Source organism: Echinops telfairi, unplaced genomic scaffold (genome assembly GCF_000313985.2).
Source record: "Echinops telfairi isolate 266 unplaced genomic scaffold, ASM31398v2 ScPeMD7_10;HRSCAF=50, whole genome shotgun sequence".
NCBI lineage: Eukaryota > Metazoa > Chordata > Mammalia > Afrosoricida > Tenrecidae > Echinops > Echinops telfairi.
In genome coordinates this window covers 6,730,873-6,751,020 of record NW_022103907.1, presented here as the reverse complement: position 1 = coordinate 6,751,020, position 20,148 = coordinate 6,730,873, and positions in this window count along the sequence as shown.

The window sequence follows — 20,148 nt, the reverse complement described above, 5'->3', positions numbered from 1 at the left end:
GACTTGCAGGATCGAATTTGAGTCATGGTAGTGGGAGCGGGGAGGATACATTAGCTTTTAACACTGCTCTAGAAGCACTAAGCAATTCAGTTAGACGAGAGAGAGAAATTTGGAAATTGCAAAGGAGAAAGTATAATCACCATTCATTAAAATTATTTAACTGTACTTTGGAACCAAAGAGAATAAGGAAAACATTACAAGTGATAAAAATAAGAAAACAATTCTGTAGGATGGCTAGGTTGAAGACTAATGGATAGATAGTAATGCTTTCCTATGGCCAAATGGTCAAATAACAACCAACTAGGAGGTAGAAAGGAGCCCTGGTGGCATAGTGGGTGTGCATTGGGTTTGTAAGTCAAAGGTCAGCAGTTGGAAGCCATCAGGTGCCCGGCAGGAGAAAGGTGAGGCCTTATACTCCCCTAAAGAGTTACAGTCCCCCAGGAAGCCAAGGGGCAGTTCTACTCTCTCCTCCAGGGTCGCTGTATGTCCAAATAGACTCGATGGCAGTGAAAGGGAGAGTGGGAAGCAATATAATGGAAGGAAAGACTTCACCTAAACTAATAAGGGGGATATATATATATATATATATGTCGGAATGAATTGAAGAAGTGTATAACATCTACAAGAAGAAAATAACACATGTCCATGCGGGCTCAGAAAGACAGACACAAAGAGAAAGATAAATCGTGTGTTTGACTGACGATACAGAGCGTCACAAAGATGCCAAAGCTTTATCAAGTCATCTGAACGTAGCATATTCCCAATTTTAAAATATCAACAGGAAGCAGATTCTAATTTACACTGGAAAGCCAATGAGTAGGAAGAGAAAGAGTGAGAAGACAACTTTGTCCTAACATGTTGGAATATGATGCAGCCATAAAAAAGGGTGTGAGAGGCCCTATGTGTTCGCACCAAGTTATCTCCAAGATATATTGTGAAGGGAAAAAGCAAGGGCAAAATGGTATCCTACCAGGTGGAATATTTATAAACTTCTCTTTTAAAACACAAAATTGGAAGGGAAGAGGTGAAAAGTATTTGTTTCTAAGAGGAAATTAAATCACTGCAAATAAAAATATGATATGAGTTCGAACGATGAGAGTGTTCCTTTTGTGGTGTGTTATCAGTCTTCAAAGTTTCAAGCAATGTTTGAGTGATGGCAAATGGATTTTGCCTCACATATTTTCAACAGCAATAACAACAAAATCTGGATCACTAAGAGGAAGCATCCATTTTGTTCACCAGTCTCTAATCAAAAGCTCCCCTTAAGGACATGTCTTTGGCATTACAGTGGATATATGTGTATGGCAGTTACATAATCTGGTGTCAATTTGGGACTTGAGAGGATTAAGAGTGAAGGGGTGGAGTCTAGCCTGTCAGTTGGATCATAGCCAATGAGGCCTCTGTGTGGGCATGGCCTTCTCCTGAGAATTCTGGGAATTCCTGGATTTCTTCCTTGGAGGAGGAGTCAGACTTGCTCTACTGGCAATGCTCACTCCCTGGGAGACATTGCAGCTGACAAGACACATGGAACTACTCTAGTGCCCTGGGAGCTGGAGAAACCACATGGACCTACCCTGATGCAACCAGACCTCTGAAACCAGAGAAGCCACATAGAGACCTGTGCCAGCGCTGAGATGCTTACAACACTACTGGATCCACAGAACTACCAATCCACTGGCCTGTGATCCTCTTGCATTCGGCGTCATTGCTTGTATTTTGTGAGTCTGAAGAGGACTTTATAGATTGGTATCAGACATATGGGCTAATATTGGACTCATGGACTTGATCTGGATTGGGCTGGGACGTTTTCTCAGTATTCAATTGCTTTTGTATATAAACCTCTTTCTAATACACATATGAGTGTCTATAAATGTGTTTCTCTAGTCTACCCAGACTAACACAATATGCAATATATATGTGCTCCCAAAGCTTTGTGGGAAAAGTCTCTAATCTTTTAATTGCATGAGACAAATGTGGAAGACCAAAGAAAAATGGATGCATTTGCATTGTGTTGATGGTGAGGAATATTGAAAGTACCATGGACTGACAAAAGGATAAACACATCTGTATTGGAAGGAGTATGGCCAGAGTGCTCCTTCAGGGGAAGGATGGCAACACTTCATCTTATACAAGTATACTTCATCGTATACCTTGGACATGTTGTCAGGAGAGACCAGTCCCTGGAGAAGAACATGCTTGGTAAAGTAGAGGGACAGCAAAAAAGAGGAAGGGTCCTTGGCTCAAGCATAGGAACAATGGTGAGGATGATCTAGCACTAGGCGATGCTTAGCTCTGCTGTGCAAAGGATCTCTGTGGAGCAGATCTGACTCAGTGGCCTCCAACAGCAATTTCACGTGAATGGCGAATGAGAGGCAAGTGATCAAATGATGCTAGTCTCTGTTCAGTGGCTCAAGTCCTTTTTCCTTTTTCAAGTCCTTTCATGTTTAGGGGACTTGATTTTTTTCCCCTCTAGCTTCTTGAATATGTATTCTTCTGAATTTTCCCAGTCGTGTAATATTATTGATTTTGTGTGTGTGTACAACTCCCTAACTTTTGACACTAGTTTTCTCATAGGTTTTTCTATGTAGATTATAACTGGTTGAATCTTTCTTCCATCCAAATTCGGTGATTTATGATACGACATAAAACAGATATAATTTAACCATTTCCTTTGACTTAATTATAAATGCTTCCAGAAGATTGAGATCTGGGGAATGAGTGTCTCGGTAAAAATCCCTGATCCTGACTTTATTGAAAACGTTTCTAGTCTCCACTGGTTTTTCACCATCTGCATCTGTCTCAGAAAGTCAGTGTTGATAATAGGGCGGGATCTCCAGGGTAGTATAACATGGTGGATTTCCTGCAAAATGAATTATTCAATCAAAGACCAAAGCAGCCATACCCTGAGTGATGACCCTGGCCTTCAAGCAACCCTCTTCATTGCTGTGCCTTTCCACGTCTTTGACCCGACAAGAGCATCATAAACACCATCTATTATTTATCAATCATTCACACAAGGAACCAGAGACAGGTGTTTTGTCAGCAGTCTCCACTATTATTTCCACTGCATTTAGTTTACTGATGGGGTGCAGCAAAGGAAGTATCCTTAGCCATCCCGGGAATGCACGCAGGGATGTGTTGTGAGAATATTTACACCAAAGCCTTTTTGTGCTTTTAGTCTCAGAGGATGACCTTCCACAGACAGAATGATTGAACAAAATAGCTGCCAAGTTCCTCTTTGGCTGAAATTTAACAGCGCTCCACACCCAAAAAGCCCACATCCACTGCCATCGAGTTGATTTTGATTCATAGCCGCCCTAGAAAGGATTTCTGAGCATGTAAATCTTTAGGGGAGCAGATAGCTTCATGTCTCTCCCTAGGACCAGCTGGTGGGTTTGAACCACCAGCCTTGTGGTCAGCAGTCTAACACTGTCCCCACACCACCACCAGGGCTCACATAACTCCAAAAGACACGTAGGGGGAAATTCCAACCATTCCTACTATTGCATCGGTATGATGGGCTGAGTGCTGAGTAAAATCTCTTTTTAAGCAGCGTGTCACGGTTCAGGAAACAGCCTAACAGTGTCAGTGAACCTGATGAGTTAACATGGGGAGAGAATAAAGCAGTAAAGAATAGAGTGAAATGGATAAGACGAGTAGAGTGTCTTACACAGAATATAACCCAAATCAAACCAAACCCATTGCCACTGAGCTGATTCCCACTCACACTGACCCTGTGGAGAGTAAGTAGAAGTAATATTTTGTAAAAGTTTTATTTCAGAAGTGAATGTGTTTTCTACATTGACATTTACAAAACAGCTCTTACTATAAGTTATGATCAAAATATTTGGACGTTACTAGTATAGAAAGCTTCCTACACTTATCATCACCATCTGTTAACAGGTATTGATGTGAATGTAAGAATTTGTTGTTTACACAGAGGAGAAAAAAATCGTGATTGGAAACTGCTGGTTTGAGGAGACACGGAAGGAGGTCAGCATGAGTGGGGATCTGGGCCCCTTGCGGCCTGTGGAAGAGCTGCAGCTGTCAGCCCCTGTAGTCAAGAGGTGAATGCCCCAACCCAACTACACAGCTCTTGGGAGCTTTTGCCAGAGACTCCAGACACATTGATTACCATAAGTGGGAATCATGGGAAATAGGTTGGGGGTGGGGGGTGATTGGTTTTGTTATTGTTGTTTGGTTTTTAGCACAAACACACCTGCTGCATGTAACCTCTGCACAGCATTGGGGAGAAGTCAATGTCCATAATACTGTCAGCCAAGTATAGAGGCCTGGAGGCTGGGTATCCAGGTACAAGTTTGCTGGCCTGACAACTATGCAAGGTGAGCTTCCTCCAGCCATAGCTGCAGCCATGGGAAAGATTAAAGGGGCAGGAGAAGACACTATGTGCTGAGAGATTCAGAAGAAAAACAGGGCTTCCAACTCGCTTAAATCTACCTTACAAATCTGGCTAGAGCAAAACATGTACATTTGTATAGATAAGAGCTTGAAACACAGGGAATCCAGGACTGAGAAACCCCTCAGGACCAATAATGGGAGTAACTAAACTAGGAGGGTAAGGGAAGGGAGTGAGAAGGGAATAAGGGGGAACTGATCACAATGATTGACTTAATGACCCTCTTCCAGGGGGACAGACAACAGAAAAGTGGGTGAAGGGAGACAGCAATCAATGTAAGGCATGAAAAAATAATAACAATAATTTATAATTTATCAAGGGTTCATGGGAGCGGGAGGGTGGAAAAGGGAGGGGGAAATGAGGAACTGATACCAAGGGCTCAACTAGAAAGAAAATGTTTTGAGAGTGATGATGGCAACATTTGTACAAATGTGCTTGACCCAGTGGATGGATGGATGGTTATAAGAGATGTATGGTCCCCTAATGATTTTTTTTTAAAAGAGTTGCAGTTCCAGAAACTCACAGGGCAGTTCTCTTCCCCCTGTCCTCCAGGGTCACTGAGTCGGCAGGTGCTGGATGGCAGGGAGCTGTTGTCACACTTTGTTTGTTTTGTTTTGTTCTCTTGCTGGCAGCTTGATTTTAAAACACATTTGAGAAATGTTTAGAAGAGGTTCAGATATGTTCTGAGGCCAGTTTGAGGAGACAGTAATGCAGGAACGTCTTTGTTGGGAGGGCTGGGCCTATAGCAGACAAACAAGATACTTTGGGGGCAAAACATGAAGGAGTTGCTCACTGTGAGTTTAGGGGCTTGCATGAACCTATGAATGAGTGTATTTTTCACCTAAGTTGCAGCCCTGGTAGAAAGGGGTTGCATGACATGCTGCATTGTGGTAAAGCAGACAATTAATGTTTTCCACCTTGCCATCACAGACTACTGAAGTCTCCACAGGTCAGCAACACTTTACAGAAATGCATAAAATTAGCATATTGAAAAGCAGCTATGCCTTTTCAAAGCCCTCTAATTGTTGACAGTTTCACCAACCAGGCCCAGCACTACCAGCCACTGTGCAGTACATCACCAAGGATTATCAAGGATGCCTAATAAAAAAAGCCCCATGTTTTTCTGATTACTTCTCAACAACTGTGTCTAGCCTTCAGTTGCAGGTTTTGTTTGGAAAAAGTAATGCCTCATCAGAAAATAAATGAATTGTAAATAAAACACTTGCATCAGTCAGAAAGCACCATTTGCTCTTGAAATAGTTCAAAAAAATAGCCCTGTTGTAGGCAATTACTTTTCTGCCAGAACTGTGAGTGTGCGCTGATGTTTCTGGAGGAAAGCTGGACTCAACAGAAGAGGATGTCACCTCGGGCTGTTTGGAGGCTGTTAGATATTATAAGCACAATTATTTATTCAGTACAGTCAGCCCTCCATATTCAGAGGTTTGATATCCTCAAATTCAATGAAAGGAGACTGAAAATACTGAGAAAGGGGTGAATCAAAGCAATCCCTTAAAGTTAAGAAGGAACTCAGTGTACTATATTTATATAGGATATATATATATATATATACATATATATTAGGTGTGATAAGTAGATAAGTCCTTGTGTTAGTCAGAATTGACTAGAGAAACAAATTCATAGATACTCATATGTGTATGAGAAAGAGCTTTATTTAAAGGAGGAATTGAATATTAAGAAAACATCCCAGCCTAGTCCAGATCAAGTTCATAAGTCCGATATTAGCCCATATATCCAATACCAGTTTACAAATCGCTCTTCAGACTCACACAGCACATACAATGACACAAAATGCAAGAAGATCGCAATGGGTGGAAAGTCTTGTGGTTCCAGTGGGAGTGGAAGCATCTCAGCGCTGGCATGGGTCTCCACAGGGCTCCTCCAGCTTCAGGGCTCTGACTCCATCAGCGTTGCCACGTGGCTTGTCAACAGGAATGTCAAGCAGAGAGAGTGTCCTGCCTCCAGGGAAGAAGACAGGACTTCCCAGAATCCTCAGTAGAAGGCCATGCCCACATAGAGGAATTATTGGCTGTGACCTGATTGACAGGCTAGCCTCCACCCAAGTTGACAATAGATTATGTAACTGCCACAGTCCTAGAAGTACAGCCTTGGACTGCTAACAACAAGGTCAACAGTCAAAGGTCTGTTCAAACCCTATACATTTACAGCCTTGGAAACGCTGCTTAGGGTCACTGTGAGAGTTGGAATCAATTCCACGACAGTCAGCAGGTTGTAAGTAATTTAGTGATGCTTCTTAGGGCTTCTTAAACATTTTTCACTAAACACCCGTTTGACCCACGACACTTGCCACACAGGCAAGTGCCGCCAGAAACACCTGGGATTCATTACATGTTTGATTTTGAACTAATTTTTGGTCATTAACTGTTCAGAAATCTTTCACTTTTGCCAACTTTTTTGTGACTCCCCCTTGAGTTAGTCAACCTCATTTGGAATCTAAACCCAAAACTCAAGAAGCTTGGAAAAGTAGATGGAAGGCTGTGTGTAGGTGATGAGGAGCCATGGTGGTGGCGTAGTGGTTACAGAATGGGCTGTTAATCACAAAGCCAGCAGTTTGAAACCCTGGGCCACTCTACAGGAGAAAGACAATGAAAAGGATCCTCCTGTAAAGAATCACAGTGTCAGAAACCCACAGGGGCATGTCTCCCTTGGATGGAATGGCCACGGTGAGTCACAATGGACGGATGGCAGGGAGTTTGGTTTTGCTTTGGCGTAGGTCATCTGTAAACACTGCTTTGTGTAAAGGATTTAGTATCGGAGAGAATCCTGGAACCAAGCCCTGCTGATAGCAAAGGGAACCCGTATGCACTTTTTTTATTGTACATTCTCTATCTCTCACCTTCCCAGTAAATAACCCTAGAATGAAGTTAATATTGCATTTTACTATACTACAATATAGAGTATAGTATAGTATACTTCAGTCCTATACTAAAGTTCTGTGAACAATCTACCAGTCGAGAGAGAGGAGATGGCTGTGGAGTGTGTTCTTCAGACCCAGAGATGCCTGCACATTGAACAACGTTGCTCCAGCAGATGGCTGTGACACCAAAGGGGCAACAGAGGAGTGGTAGAGGAGCAGCGGCACAACCAAGAGCCAAAGCATGAGCCAAATGATGGACTTCCCAGCCCACAGAACAAGTAAACGGGAATGCCTTTGGCAGGAGGCTGCTTGTGGAGTAAGGTGCTGCAGGGAGTTAGGTTTGCTGACCCACAGAGCTAGAGCTGAGCACCTTTAGGGTAAGGCTCATGGCAGAGTAGCATCTCCTTTGGGCATCTATTGGCAGCCCTCAAAAGAACTTTGTAACACTGCACGTGTAGGGTAGAAGCCAACCAGTCATGTGGCTGAGAAGCCAAAGACCAGAGAAAGACTCCGAAGAGTCTGTCCCCTCTGCAATTGTATCTTGAGCATTTATAACCTGTTAACGCCCTTAATAAGCCCCATACTCATGAGAGTTGTCTGTGAGTCCCGTGTGGCCATAGCAATGATTTATCAAACCCAGATGAAAAGCATTGAACGTCTTGGAAGGAATGGTTAGGGGGTGAAGGCATGACTGACCTCAGCCTCATGGAAATCTGCCTTGGGCATTCTGATGTGGAGTTTGATTGTCTTTCATTCTTACAGAGCTGGAAGAAGTCAGATGCCACCCCCACACCATTTTTTGTTCTACAGAAAGTAAAACAAGGTATCATGGGCAATAATCATCATTTATATTTTTCCACTATTATCCATGGTAGGTCAGTCACTTACTCCAGACTGCTACTTAAACTTTATATGACATAAGTTATCATTAACTTTAGACACTCTGGCTAATAACTCACAGCTCTTTCTCTCATTCAGCTATGCATCTCAGAATGCAGAAGGAATGTGATTGCGGCATAGATACAATGTTGACTCCATTCTCATTTATCATCCATTTTTAAGGCAAATCATCTGCAAGCGTTGACAACTTCTTATTCAAAATTACTTTCTTCTTACATCTTTCAAAGCTAATTGGGCGCCATCCCTCTGTCAACAGTGCAGTTAGGAGCCACTCGGGTGGCACGGAGGAGGTCATCAAGTTTCCGTTTTATTTAACTAGAGTCAAACTTTTGCTTCAATTAATATGGGCATTCTAATTGGGTGTGTGCAGAAGGGAGAGTGAGAGGAAGGGAGTGTGTAAGTGGCATCATGGAGGCAATGGTCTAACCAACACTGGGCGCGTATTTAACCTTTGAGGTTTTACAATACCACAAAGTGTCTTCTTAAATGGAACGAAAACTGTCTTCTTTGAAGCTGCCCAACACCCACCCCATCGGAGCATGTTCTGCTTTCTGGAGCCTCCCAGACCTGGGGCTCTCCTACTTAGATGCAACAGTCCGCAACATGTGTGAAATCACTCGGTCTACTTTTTCCCTCCGGGGGGCAAACTCTACCAGTTCTTTCAGCTGTTCCTCCTGTGATGTGATTCTTTTTTTTAATCATCTCACTCCCCTGGTTACTCATATTTACTTCTCTTGATTTTGCCTCCTTTCTTTTTCAGAGAGCCTGTTGCCTCTGATAGCCTTGACTGGTCAATGACAGTGGCCTTGACTGATCAATAACCGGCATGTGACTCTACTGGGCAAACCAATTCATGACATTTGACTTACTGTTAACTTTTGCTCATTAATATTACTGCACCGTAAAGTGGTGCTTTCCAATCTGAGAAACCCTGAGAGTCACCAGAAGTGTGTCAAGATCGTTCGGAAGGTGCCAGCAGTCCCCTTCTGACATCCCTACTGCTGTTAGAGCAACTATATTTTTATCCCAGTTGATATTCACCTTCTACCTTTTGAAGACGTCATTTGGAAAGATTTCGGGGGGACATTTTTATTTTGAAGTTTGACTTGCATTGCCAACAGCGGAGGAAGAATCGTATAAAGGAGCCCAGAGACACATGAAGAGTCCAAAGAGCCATATATATTCAGGGGGAAAGACCTTGTCTCAGGAACCTGGCTTCTTCTAAGAAGTTATCAACTCAAGATAAACGTTCAGTTTGCCTTCAGGGAGGCATTTCCCTCAGGCAACTCCACCCCTATTTCCCCCAACTTTACACTAAGGTAAACTTCTCCTAACATAAACCAAACACCAAAGCCAAACCACCGCCATCGGGTCCACCCTCTGGGTTTCTGAGACTGTAACCATTTATGGGAGTGAAAGATCCATCTTTCTCTCAAAGAGTAGATATCGGCTTCAAATTGCTGACCATGCAGATCACAGCCCAAAGCATAACCACTACACCACCAGGGCTTTTTTTCTACCTAGCATAGCATGATGTAACCAAGTCAATGGTTACATTGGCAGGCATTGACAGTACAAAGCAATTCGATGGTAGTTAGGGGTTGCTTCCTAGATCTACATTTTATGATATTGTATATCTTTTCCTGAAGGGTGAGATGAAGGTCAAGGGCTGATTCACCTGTTCAAGGATGAAGTATTTATTTGGAAACATAATTAAAGGTTGCACACATATAAGGATAGAGGAAATTGGTTCTCAATCCTAACTCTACTTTAGAATCTCTGAAGGAGGTTTAAACAATACCAGTGCTCAGGTACCCTGAGAGATTCTAGTTTAAGCGGTCTTTGGGGTTTTTTTGTTTTTGTTTTGTTTTTAAATCTCCCGTTGTGATTTTAACATGCAGTCAGAGTTGAAAGCCTCTCATTTAAAATAAGGCCTATTCACTCTGTGACGCTCACCTTCCCAACACAATCACTGAAGTCAAAATGGGTACATAAGCAAATGTGAAGAGAGCTGACGGTGCCTGAGTATTAAAAGATACAGCATCTGGGGTCTTAAAGTCTTGAAGTTAAACAAGCAGCCATCTAGCAGAGAAACAACAAGCCACAACGAAGAAGCACACCAGCCTGTGTGATCATGACAGGTTCAGCTATCAGGCATCAGAAGGCCCCACACAAACAGTTATATCAATGCAAACAAAAGGGTCAGAGTGGAAACCCAAAACCCATCTGTAGACAATTGGACTTCCCTCACAGAAGGGTCACAAAGAAGGAATGAGTCAGCCAGTGTGGAACATAGGGAAGCACATAGCATTCCTCTGGTTGTTGAATGTTTCTTCATCCACACTATCATGACCCCCGCTTTACCTTACAAATCTAGCCAGACTGGATCATGTTCACTGCTACAGATAAGAGCTCTTGACACACGGAATCCAGGACAGATAACCCCCTCAGGAACAGTAATGGGAGTATCAATACGATGACAGAAGGGGGAAGGTGTGGGCAGAAGAGGGGGAACCGGGGAACCAATTGCAATGGTTGGTGACCTATAACACACACCCCCACTTCCAGGGGGATGAACAACAGAATCGTGGGTGAAGGGAGACAGCAGAAGGTATAACATGAAAATAATAAAAATTTATAATTTATCAGAGGATCACAAGGGTGGGGGAGGGAGGGAAAGAAGAGAAGCTGATACTAAGGACTGAAGTAGAAAGAAAATGTTTGGAAAATTATGATGGCAGCATATATACAATTGATGTATAGATTGTTATAAGAGCTGTAAGAACCCCCAATAAGATGATGTATTATTTTAAAAAATAAATAAGATAAGGCCAGTTGGATTTGGTTTAAAAAGGAAATCGTTTGTCCAGGTGTGGAAAATCAGAAGCACTAAAGGGTGGAGTTATTTAATGGGTATACAGAGTAACCATTTGGTAATGAGGATCAGGCAAAACAGGAAATTGGCAGGAAGTAACCATTTCATTTAACATTTCTTTCTGCTCAAGAGTTGCATATTGAGAGGGCGAATTCATGGTACTCTCAGCATATGCGGAGACCATTTCAGACTAGCACTTAAGGGCAGAGGCAACAATGTGGCCACAACCTATTAGCCAAATGTAAAGTTTCCATGTCCCAAGAGATGCACGAATCCCCCAAACACAGATTTCCTTGCCAACCAAAAAGCTTCATGTTAGGAGCCCTCGCAGACATTGTCCTATATGTCTCTTCATTTGTTTCTTTTGGGCTGGGCTCCCTTAAATCTGTATTCATAAGTAAAGTAACTAAGCAAAAAAATAGACTCGTCTTCAAGTCCACGGACTCCCAGTGACCGTACAGGACAGAGCAGAACTGCCCCCATAAGGTTCCAAGGCTGTAAAATCTTTACAGAAACAAACGACCACATCTTTCTCCCTCAAAGCAGCTGATGCGTTCAAATCAGCGACCCGATGGTTAATAGTTGAATGTTTAACCACTGTGCCATCAGGGTTGTTAAGTGTGACATACACTGAGAAATCTATGAGTCATTCCAGTAACTTATCCAACCCAAAGGTGCCGTGGAAGCCAGCAGGCTAGATGTTTGGGATGTCTCATGTCGTCCCCAAGCATGCAACTGGGAACGGCTTATTTGTCAGCCTATAGGAAAGTATCCTTTTAACTTGTGAGCTCTGAGCCAGCTGCAAGTGGCCAGAGACAGAGAAACGGTGCCTCAAGGGCAGCTGGTGAGGAGGAAGTGGGGGTGTGAGGACTGCATCCATCCATCCCCACGCTTTGGATGTTAAATTCATGCAGCTCCTGCCACACAGCAATGTACAAGCCTTCACTGACAGGTCGTGACAACACATGAGGTATGTGGGCTGGCAGTGGATCATTGACCTGGTATTGAGTATTGACACAGAATCTAACCCAAGCCTCCCATGTGGAAGGTAGAAACGCTATTACTGAACCATGACTGCCCCACATGACCTGGGTCCCGATCCCCTTTCTCCTGCTTCAGTTGGGGCAGGGGTTGGGAGATGGTAACATTGTCAGGTCTGGGTTAACTCCACCATCACATGTGAGCAACCAGCACGAAGAGTGGTTTTCTCCTAATAAACGGCAATCACGGTGATCCCTAAAAGGTTGCTGGGGTATGACTTCCAGATGTCCAGGGAATTACCATATTGTGAAAAAGAAATCAGTCTGGAGAAAAAGAATAATGAGAGAGTCTTGTGTGTAAATATTTGGCTCACCTTTCAGCGAAAGATGATCGTTAAGCTGTGAAAAAAAGTGAACAGGATGTTTTATGGCTGTCTCTTCCCTCGTGGCTCTATAAAATCGTAGTTTTATAGGTGGAAGCCCTCTGCATGAAATAAATGATAGATAAGCAGATGATCGTTTCATTTCATGGTTGAGACAAGATGTGCTAGGCTTTGGTGCACCTAATCCCCCGCTGAAAGAAGAGTTTTAAAGTGCGGAGCAGTTAATTCTCTTTGGCAGATATGAGCTATAAACATCTTTTCATCTGCTTTCTCTTCTTATTAAATTAGAAATTTTCAGTGATTTTAGGCTTTTGCTTCTCTTCCAGTTACCTTGGAAATACCTTTTTATATCTGTCTTCTCCTATTCTTCACATGCAATTGACGGGCTACTTGAAATGACCCGAGGTACAATATTAATTATTTTCAGCATATTGTTACTATTAGTATAAATGGCATTTGGCTTAAAATTTTAAGTTCATTGAATCACTTTTTGTCTGCACTTACTAACTTTCATGACTGGTTCCCAGCACCTTCACCTCCTATCTTTACATATGGACTGGCCTAGCTTTGACTATCATTGATTTGGTCTTGCATGTCAAGCCTGATAAATAATTTTGGCTTTACAGAGACTTGGGCCTAGAAAGATGCTGAGACTACTCCTAGACTCAATTTTCAGCAGGGCTGCAATGGGTTCTACCACCTACCTGTCACTCTGTCATATTGTGGTAGCTTGTATGATGCTAAAAGTTATGCCACTGGTAGTCAGGTTGAAGCCGAACTTCAGGCTGAGGCAGACCAGAAATAATGGCTTGGCGATCTACTTCCAAAACCCTGCCAATGAAAACACCATGGAACAGAACCAGATAGTATTCAACATGACGCTAGGAGATGACCACCCCCCCACCACCACCACCACTCTGCCCACCCCAGGTTTAAAGAGAACAAGGCCAAGGATCATAAATAAACTGCACCAGCACAACTGGGCAGTGTTTCATTCTGTTCGTGTGGTTAGCAACTTGAAGGCAACTAACAATTGGTTGGAGATGTCTGCCCCACTTTAGGATGGGGAATACCGAAAACATGTATTTGCTGACTGTGCTAGTCTGGGTACTTTAGAGAAACAAATCCACAGAAACTCATGTGTAAGAGAGAGTTTGATACAAAGGTTTAGTGCACATCAAGAAAACATCCCAACCCAGTGCTGCCCAAGCCCACAAGTCCAACATTAATCCATATGTCCAACATCAATCCACAAAGTCCTCCTCCATCTCACAGAACACATGCAATGATGCCGACTGCAGGAGGAAAGCCGAGTCAGTGAATGTGTCAGCATCTCAGCGCTGGTGGGGGTCTCCACAGGGCTGCTCCAGCACCCAGGGCTGCATCAGGGTAGATCCATGTGGCTTCTCCTCAGGGATGTCTTGCAGGAAGTGAGCCTTGCCAGCTGAAACAGGGAACTGGCTAAGGCAGTTGCACCCTGGTCCGATCATCACAAAGCAAGAGACCCAAGAACTAGAAAGGCGAGGCTCACCGAGCCATTTATCTCTCCACCCTTCAATTAACCCTACATGTGTTTATTGGCCAGGTTGGCGCAATAAATTTTAACCATATCAACTTGTGAGTGACCACAGTTGCACTTTTCATTCTGATTTCCTAGGGAAACATCAGTCATGTACTGACTCCCTCTCTGGCAGAGAAATCCAAAACCGGTCTGACTTGTCTCTTCTGGTTCCATAGAGTTTTGCTCACAGGCCTGCAAGCCTGTTTTCTAGTTGGCTCTGTGACCCCACCTTTCATTTTAAACTTCAAGAAATTTCAGGTAGCTTTCCATTTGATTCCCAGTTTTTATGTTTTTCCTGATTCGATTTCCTTTTCCTAAAATGTCCTTTATGCCTTAGCTGTTCCTTAAGTGTCTCCTGCTTCCTCCACCCAACCTGGTAAATCCTTCGGAGCACTTGGCATTGCAGTGCCAAGTGCCAATTCAGCTGTCACCTTACCCAGAAGTCTTCTTGGTTTCACAATGTATCAGACCTCAATGGTAGTCGCCACACATTTTCCCTTCTTCTAGCTAAACAAGACTCTGGTTTTGTTAGGAGCAATGCAGCAAGGTAGCTGAGCCTCTTTGGGGAACCAAGAGTTGACTATTGACTGGTTTAAGCTGCAATCCTCAAACGCAGTTCGAACCCACCAGCCACTCTGAGGGAGAACGATGGGGCTTTGTGCTCCGGCTAAGAGTCTCAGCATCTGAAACTCTCAGGGGCGGTTTTTCCCCACCCTATAGGGTCACTATGAGCCAGCATTGAGTCTAGAGTTTGGTTTGGTTTGGTAAGCCAATAGCAATAATAGGATTCCCCTAAAATATAAAACAATTCCCAGGGACTGTTTTTGGGAATGTAATGCAATTCTGGTGGCCAGCATGAGAAGAAAAGTCTGCTGGACGCTGTCTCCCAAGATGGGATCATTTCTCTTCCAGGTGCCGGCTACTGCTGGTGAGAAAGTAACGTGGGGAGTGAGGTGGCTTGAGGGCAACGGTGGAGAGAAGCACGGAAGGACGCAGACAAGGCAGGAAGCGAAACCCTTTAAAACGGCACTGAATTACTAGCTTAACCACTGTCCAACTATTCCGTTCAGAAACACTTTGATTTGAAATGCGATCAACCTCCTGACTAAAGCCAGATGACGGTGTGCTGTGGAAGGAATGGTTGGTGTCACGACAGGGCAGACGAAGGATGGAGAACGGAGACATATCTAGCCTCTGCCTTATGGCCATCAGCTTCAGTTCTGTGTGGAGATGACTTCTCCCTTGTGTGGCCACGGATGGTGTGATATGGCTTCTGGGATGTTTGCTCATTGTTTTTTCTTGATTTTGTAACTTAGCATGACATTTACAAGGTCTATCCATGTCATATGATGAATCGGTATTGCACATACCAGATTTTATTTAGCAATTCCTCCCTTAATGAGCTTGGGGAGGTTTACCATTTTTGCATGATTGTGAATAATGCTGGCACAAACATTGGTGCACAAGTTTTTTGCGAGGGCACATGTTTTTGTGCTCTTGAATGTATCCATAGAATTGAAATGGCTGGACCGTTGAGTAGCTCAGTTGCATCTTTGGAGTAAGTGCAAGACCTTTCTCCAGAGTGACTGCGGTTGTACAATCCCACCAACAATGTTCAAGAGCTCAATTTCTCCACATCGTCATCAACACTTGAAATTGATTCTTCCATTCCAGGCATCCTGGTGGGTCTAACGTGGTACATTTTGTAAGTTTTGATTTGAATTTCCCTAAAGCTAGTGATGTTGAGCATCTTTGCTAGCATGCATATTTAATTATCGGTCTCAGTACCAGATATGAATATCTACTACCTGCCAGGTATACAAAGTACAGGTACATTCATGGAATGAGTCAAACTTATTTGTAAACGGGGATACAATATCTCATAGAGTTAACATTGTTCGTAGTTATCTGGTTGGTTCTTACTCATAGCAACTCCATCATATGCAGATTAGAAATGCGCTATGGGGTTGGCAATGCTATCTTTCAGAGGCAGATAGCTAGACCTAGCTTCTGAGGTGTCTCTGGGTGCGTTCCAAGCACCAGTTTTCGGCTAGCAGTCAAGCCATTAACTGTTAGCATCCCCCAGAGCTCATTAGAGTTAACCTATCAAATCAAAACTAAATCCACTGTCATCTTGTCAATTCCAACTCATAATAATCCTATAGGGTAAAAAATAGAACTGCTCCCTAGGGTTTGTGGAACTATAATTCTTTATGGGATTAGACAGACTCATCTTTTTCCTGTGGAGTCACTGGTAGGTTTGAACCACCAACCTTGTGAATAATAGCCCAACAGGGTTCTGAAGAATAAATCACCCTCCGAAACGGTCAGGAGGCAACCATTTGTGTCATAGTTAAAGTTAAAGTTAATTTACTCTTAGGCCTGAGAGTAAATTAGCTTAGATTTTAACCTATGTGTGTACCATTCAAATGGTATTTAATATTTCTTAATCTTAGTTGCTTTCTCTGCAACAGGGGAAAAAGGGTCATCTATCCTTATCATTGTTGTGGCAATTAAATAGGAAAATGCAAGATCATCTTTGAGCACAATCAACTAAAACCAAATGTCCTGCCATCACGTTGTTTCTGACTCATAGTGACCCTGATTGAGTCTAAGTGGATATAACTGCCCCTGTGGGTTTTCAAGACAGTAACTCTGTCTTGGAAATAGAGAATCTCATTGGAATGGAAAACCTCATCCTTCTCCTAAAGAGCAGCTGCTGGTTTCAAACTGCTGAACTTGTGGTTAGCAGCCCAATGCATAACCAATATGCTACCAGGGCTCCTTAAGCACAGTGCATGCTTTGTAATCACTGAAAAAGTGACAGCTATTCCTTAATAGATACGAGTTCCTGCAGTAGAATACAGAGTCCCAGCCAGACCCCTCTACTAGATAGATCCACCCAGCTTTCTGCTAGTGGTAGTGTTGACTACCAGGAGCTAACTAGTGCCCATTCCCCAGTGTCAACCTAGGCACCAAATCGCCCTCAGGAGCAGCCCAAGTCAAGGACTGACTGAGCTTTAACACAAACATTTGCCTTCTGACCCTAAAGCAGACCATTTCTGAGTGTGACGTACGGTCCAGGGCCTTCTTGCCACTGACCAGGTCAAGGTTAACCTTTACAAGAGCCCACACACATCCCTGCTAGCTTCTTCAGGCTTCTTCTGTCTTAGAAACGCTCAGGAGCAATTCTACTCCATCCCATTAAGTTGTTGTGAGTTAGAATCCACACCTAGCAGTGAGTGGGGTTTTGTTTTTTTGGGTTTTTTTGGCATCTCACTTTGTTGCTGTCTGTTAAGGGATTCAGGAGAGCTGGCACTGTTTGAGCCCAAGACAGAGACCAGGTTGATTTGAGTCTAGATTTTATTCTTGCAAGTGCTGACAGAAGGAAACAGTGGGGTTTCCCCCTCCACATTATTTCTAGGTTCAGTCAAAATCCAGCAAGTTATGTACCGTAAACCATGTGACACGAAATCGGCATGGCAATAGTCCCAGGAGGTAATCAACAAGTTTTAATGGGTCAAAAGGGAGTCAGACTCAAAGGGAAGCGGTTTGCATTTCCCCAAGGGAATATCAATTGATATCTTCATTACCAGAGGCTGTCAGACTGGAACCGCCTAAGGTTTCAGGCTACATTGCTTATCTAAATGGCCCTGCTTTCCCTTCCCAGAAGTAGAGCATCCTTGAATAATTAACCCATTTTGCAATAGGCCCGTGCCTTGAATAACTAACAGTGTTACAGTGAATTTTTTTACTATAGGGGAGAGGGCTGTTTCATCCGAGGTCTCTTGTACCAAACTAAATCCCAACAGACCAAATCCCAAAGGAAGTTACAGTTCCGGTGTTTGAGTAACAACAGACAGCCCATCTGTCAACTTCACTTTCACTTCTACACGCTGTTTCTGAGAGTACTGAAAACCTCTCAGACTAGGCTTCTTGGGAGAAATCCTAAAATAGTGTCTACTCACTACTCAGTGTGCCCACTCGTTTCCCCTAAACTTCACCTCTTCCCCCGTGCCTGTTTCACACACCTTCTACATGGCAAGCTTCTACTGGAAATAAAAAGGACATGCCAAGTTAGGAAAGTTTAGTTGTTTTAAGAAATAAAAGAAACAGGAACTGTGGGGAAGTGAGGGGAGAGAAAAGATGTATTATTTGGGGGGTGGGGGGCAAAAGACCCCAAATTAAAATATGATTTAAAGAGACAAACTCTTAAGTAGGACAAAGACCAGACATCTGGATGAGGAAGACCGTCAGTGGGAGGTCATAATGGCATGGCGGGGGGGGTTTTCTCAGTGAATAGAACTTGGAGAACCAAGGAAATTATCATGAAATTATGATTAATGGTAGATCAGCTAGACACATGGGACTTATAAAAGCAGGAAATGGGGCATGATTGAGAGATGCATTATAGAATAGAGAGCCTCCAAGATTGGTTCAAGGTCTGTTAGATCCCCTGGGGGAGAGATGTACCTCGGTCCTTGGCTCCCCACGAGAAAGAATTTGTGGCGAAGCCTGGTTTGTGATCCAAGTGGGTTTATAGAAAATAGAAGCAGTTTCAGGTTCTACAGAAAATGAAACACAAGCCATAGAGAGTCCACGGCACAGTTGTGGGACTGGGGCTTGGCCGCTCTGGAGTGGAGCCCGGCTGTACTACATGGTGTAGCAGCCTCTGGGAGAGAGAGCCCAGAGCAAAACCTCTGGCTTTTCAGGGGCCCTGTTGGGAGGCGTGGTCGACAATGCTGGTCAACCCCATTGGCTGAATCAAATTCACCTGGTTTAGATGGGCCAATCCAGGTGTAACACCCACCCACCTAGGTGGACCACCCCTTCAAGGCCAGAAGCTAGAACCTCTGAGCATGCGTAATGGACGCCCCAGTCCCTATGCTAGCTACCTTACAGGTCCTCTGACCAAGGTAGTCAGGGTAGGATTTATGATGATGGGACCGTAGTACTCTAGTTTCTAGCAAAACCATGCTTAGGCAATGCCCAAGGGTGAGGCGGTCCCTCCTGGAGCTGGTGAGGAGAGTGATAATAATCTACTTTTAAGCCCATTAGGCCTGAGGACAGAGCTTTCTCATATTGCCAGTTAATGATCAGAAAGTACTCAGTGGGAAGCTGAATCTATGTAAAGACTCAAAAATGGATTTAGAAATCTCTCTGTAAAAGGTAACTTTCTGCAAACCTAGTGCTTGGAATTTAAACTCTAGTACAAGATTAAGAGCAAAATAAATGCAATCTCTGTGTGTGTCATGATAAGAAAAACTCTTATTCACAAACTCCTTTCTAAGAAGAACTATCCTAAAAACGAATCTTTGTTTTCAGAGGGCAGTGAGAAGCCAATGAAGATGAGAAAAAGCAGAGCAAGAAGTAAATTACTCTATAAAATAGGAAGGCGGGGCTGCCCAGGAGATTGGAGAAGGTGTTTAGGGTGTGATTTGAGTGGAACAAAGATGTGGTTTGGTGTGTGATGGGATTAAGACGCATTTACAAATGATTTTGTTTAGTAAAGTTGGTTTGTTTATTTTTTACCAGATGTTGTGCAAAGTAAACCGGCTCTCCAAACACCCCCAAGAGAAAGGTTAATAAGTATCCATTGCTCACTAATATCTAATATGCTAGTGGGGCTTCCTCTGATTGTTTTAATATGAGACCAGATTCAGAAGCAGATGTTGAGGCCAGAAGAGGGGGTGCCCCCACAAAATTCCATTCATATGGAATTGCCATGTGATAGTTTCATGTTTAAAAAAGAAAACTCCAAAACAAAGACAAGCTGAGGACCAGTTCATATGTATTTTTAATAGAAATTCTTCATCCTGATGTAGGCAAGGGGAGAAAAAAATGGAAGGAGGCAAAGAGAAATCCACTGAAAATCTCACCCATCAATCCTTGCCTACTTCACTCATCATGTTGCCTCGGGAAATGAGCAGGAATGACATTCCAATACTGTTCCAGGACTTGTGGTCCTTTCTGGGATACTGAGTGACTTTAGCTATGGGGCATTGGTTCTCCTGGCCCATTTGGGGGTCTCAAGCCCCAAAGAGGGAAAGATTCCCTGTACGGACATGCTGAGAGACTGAAAAGTCTGACCAGGAATCAATCTGAGAGACATCCGTTTGCACGGCGGATGGGCACA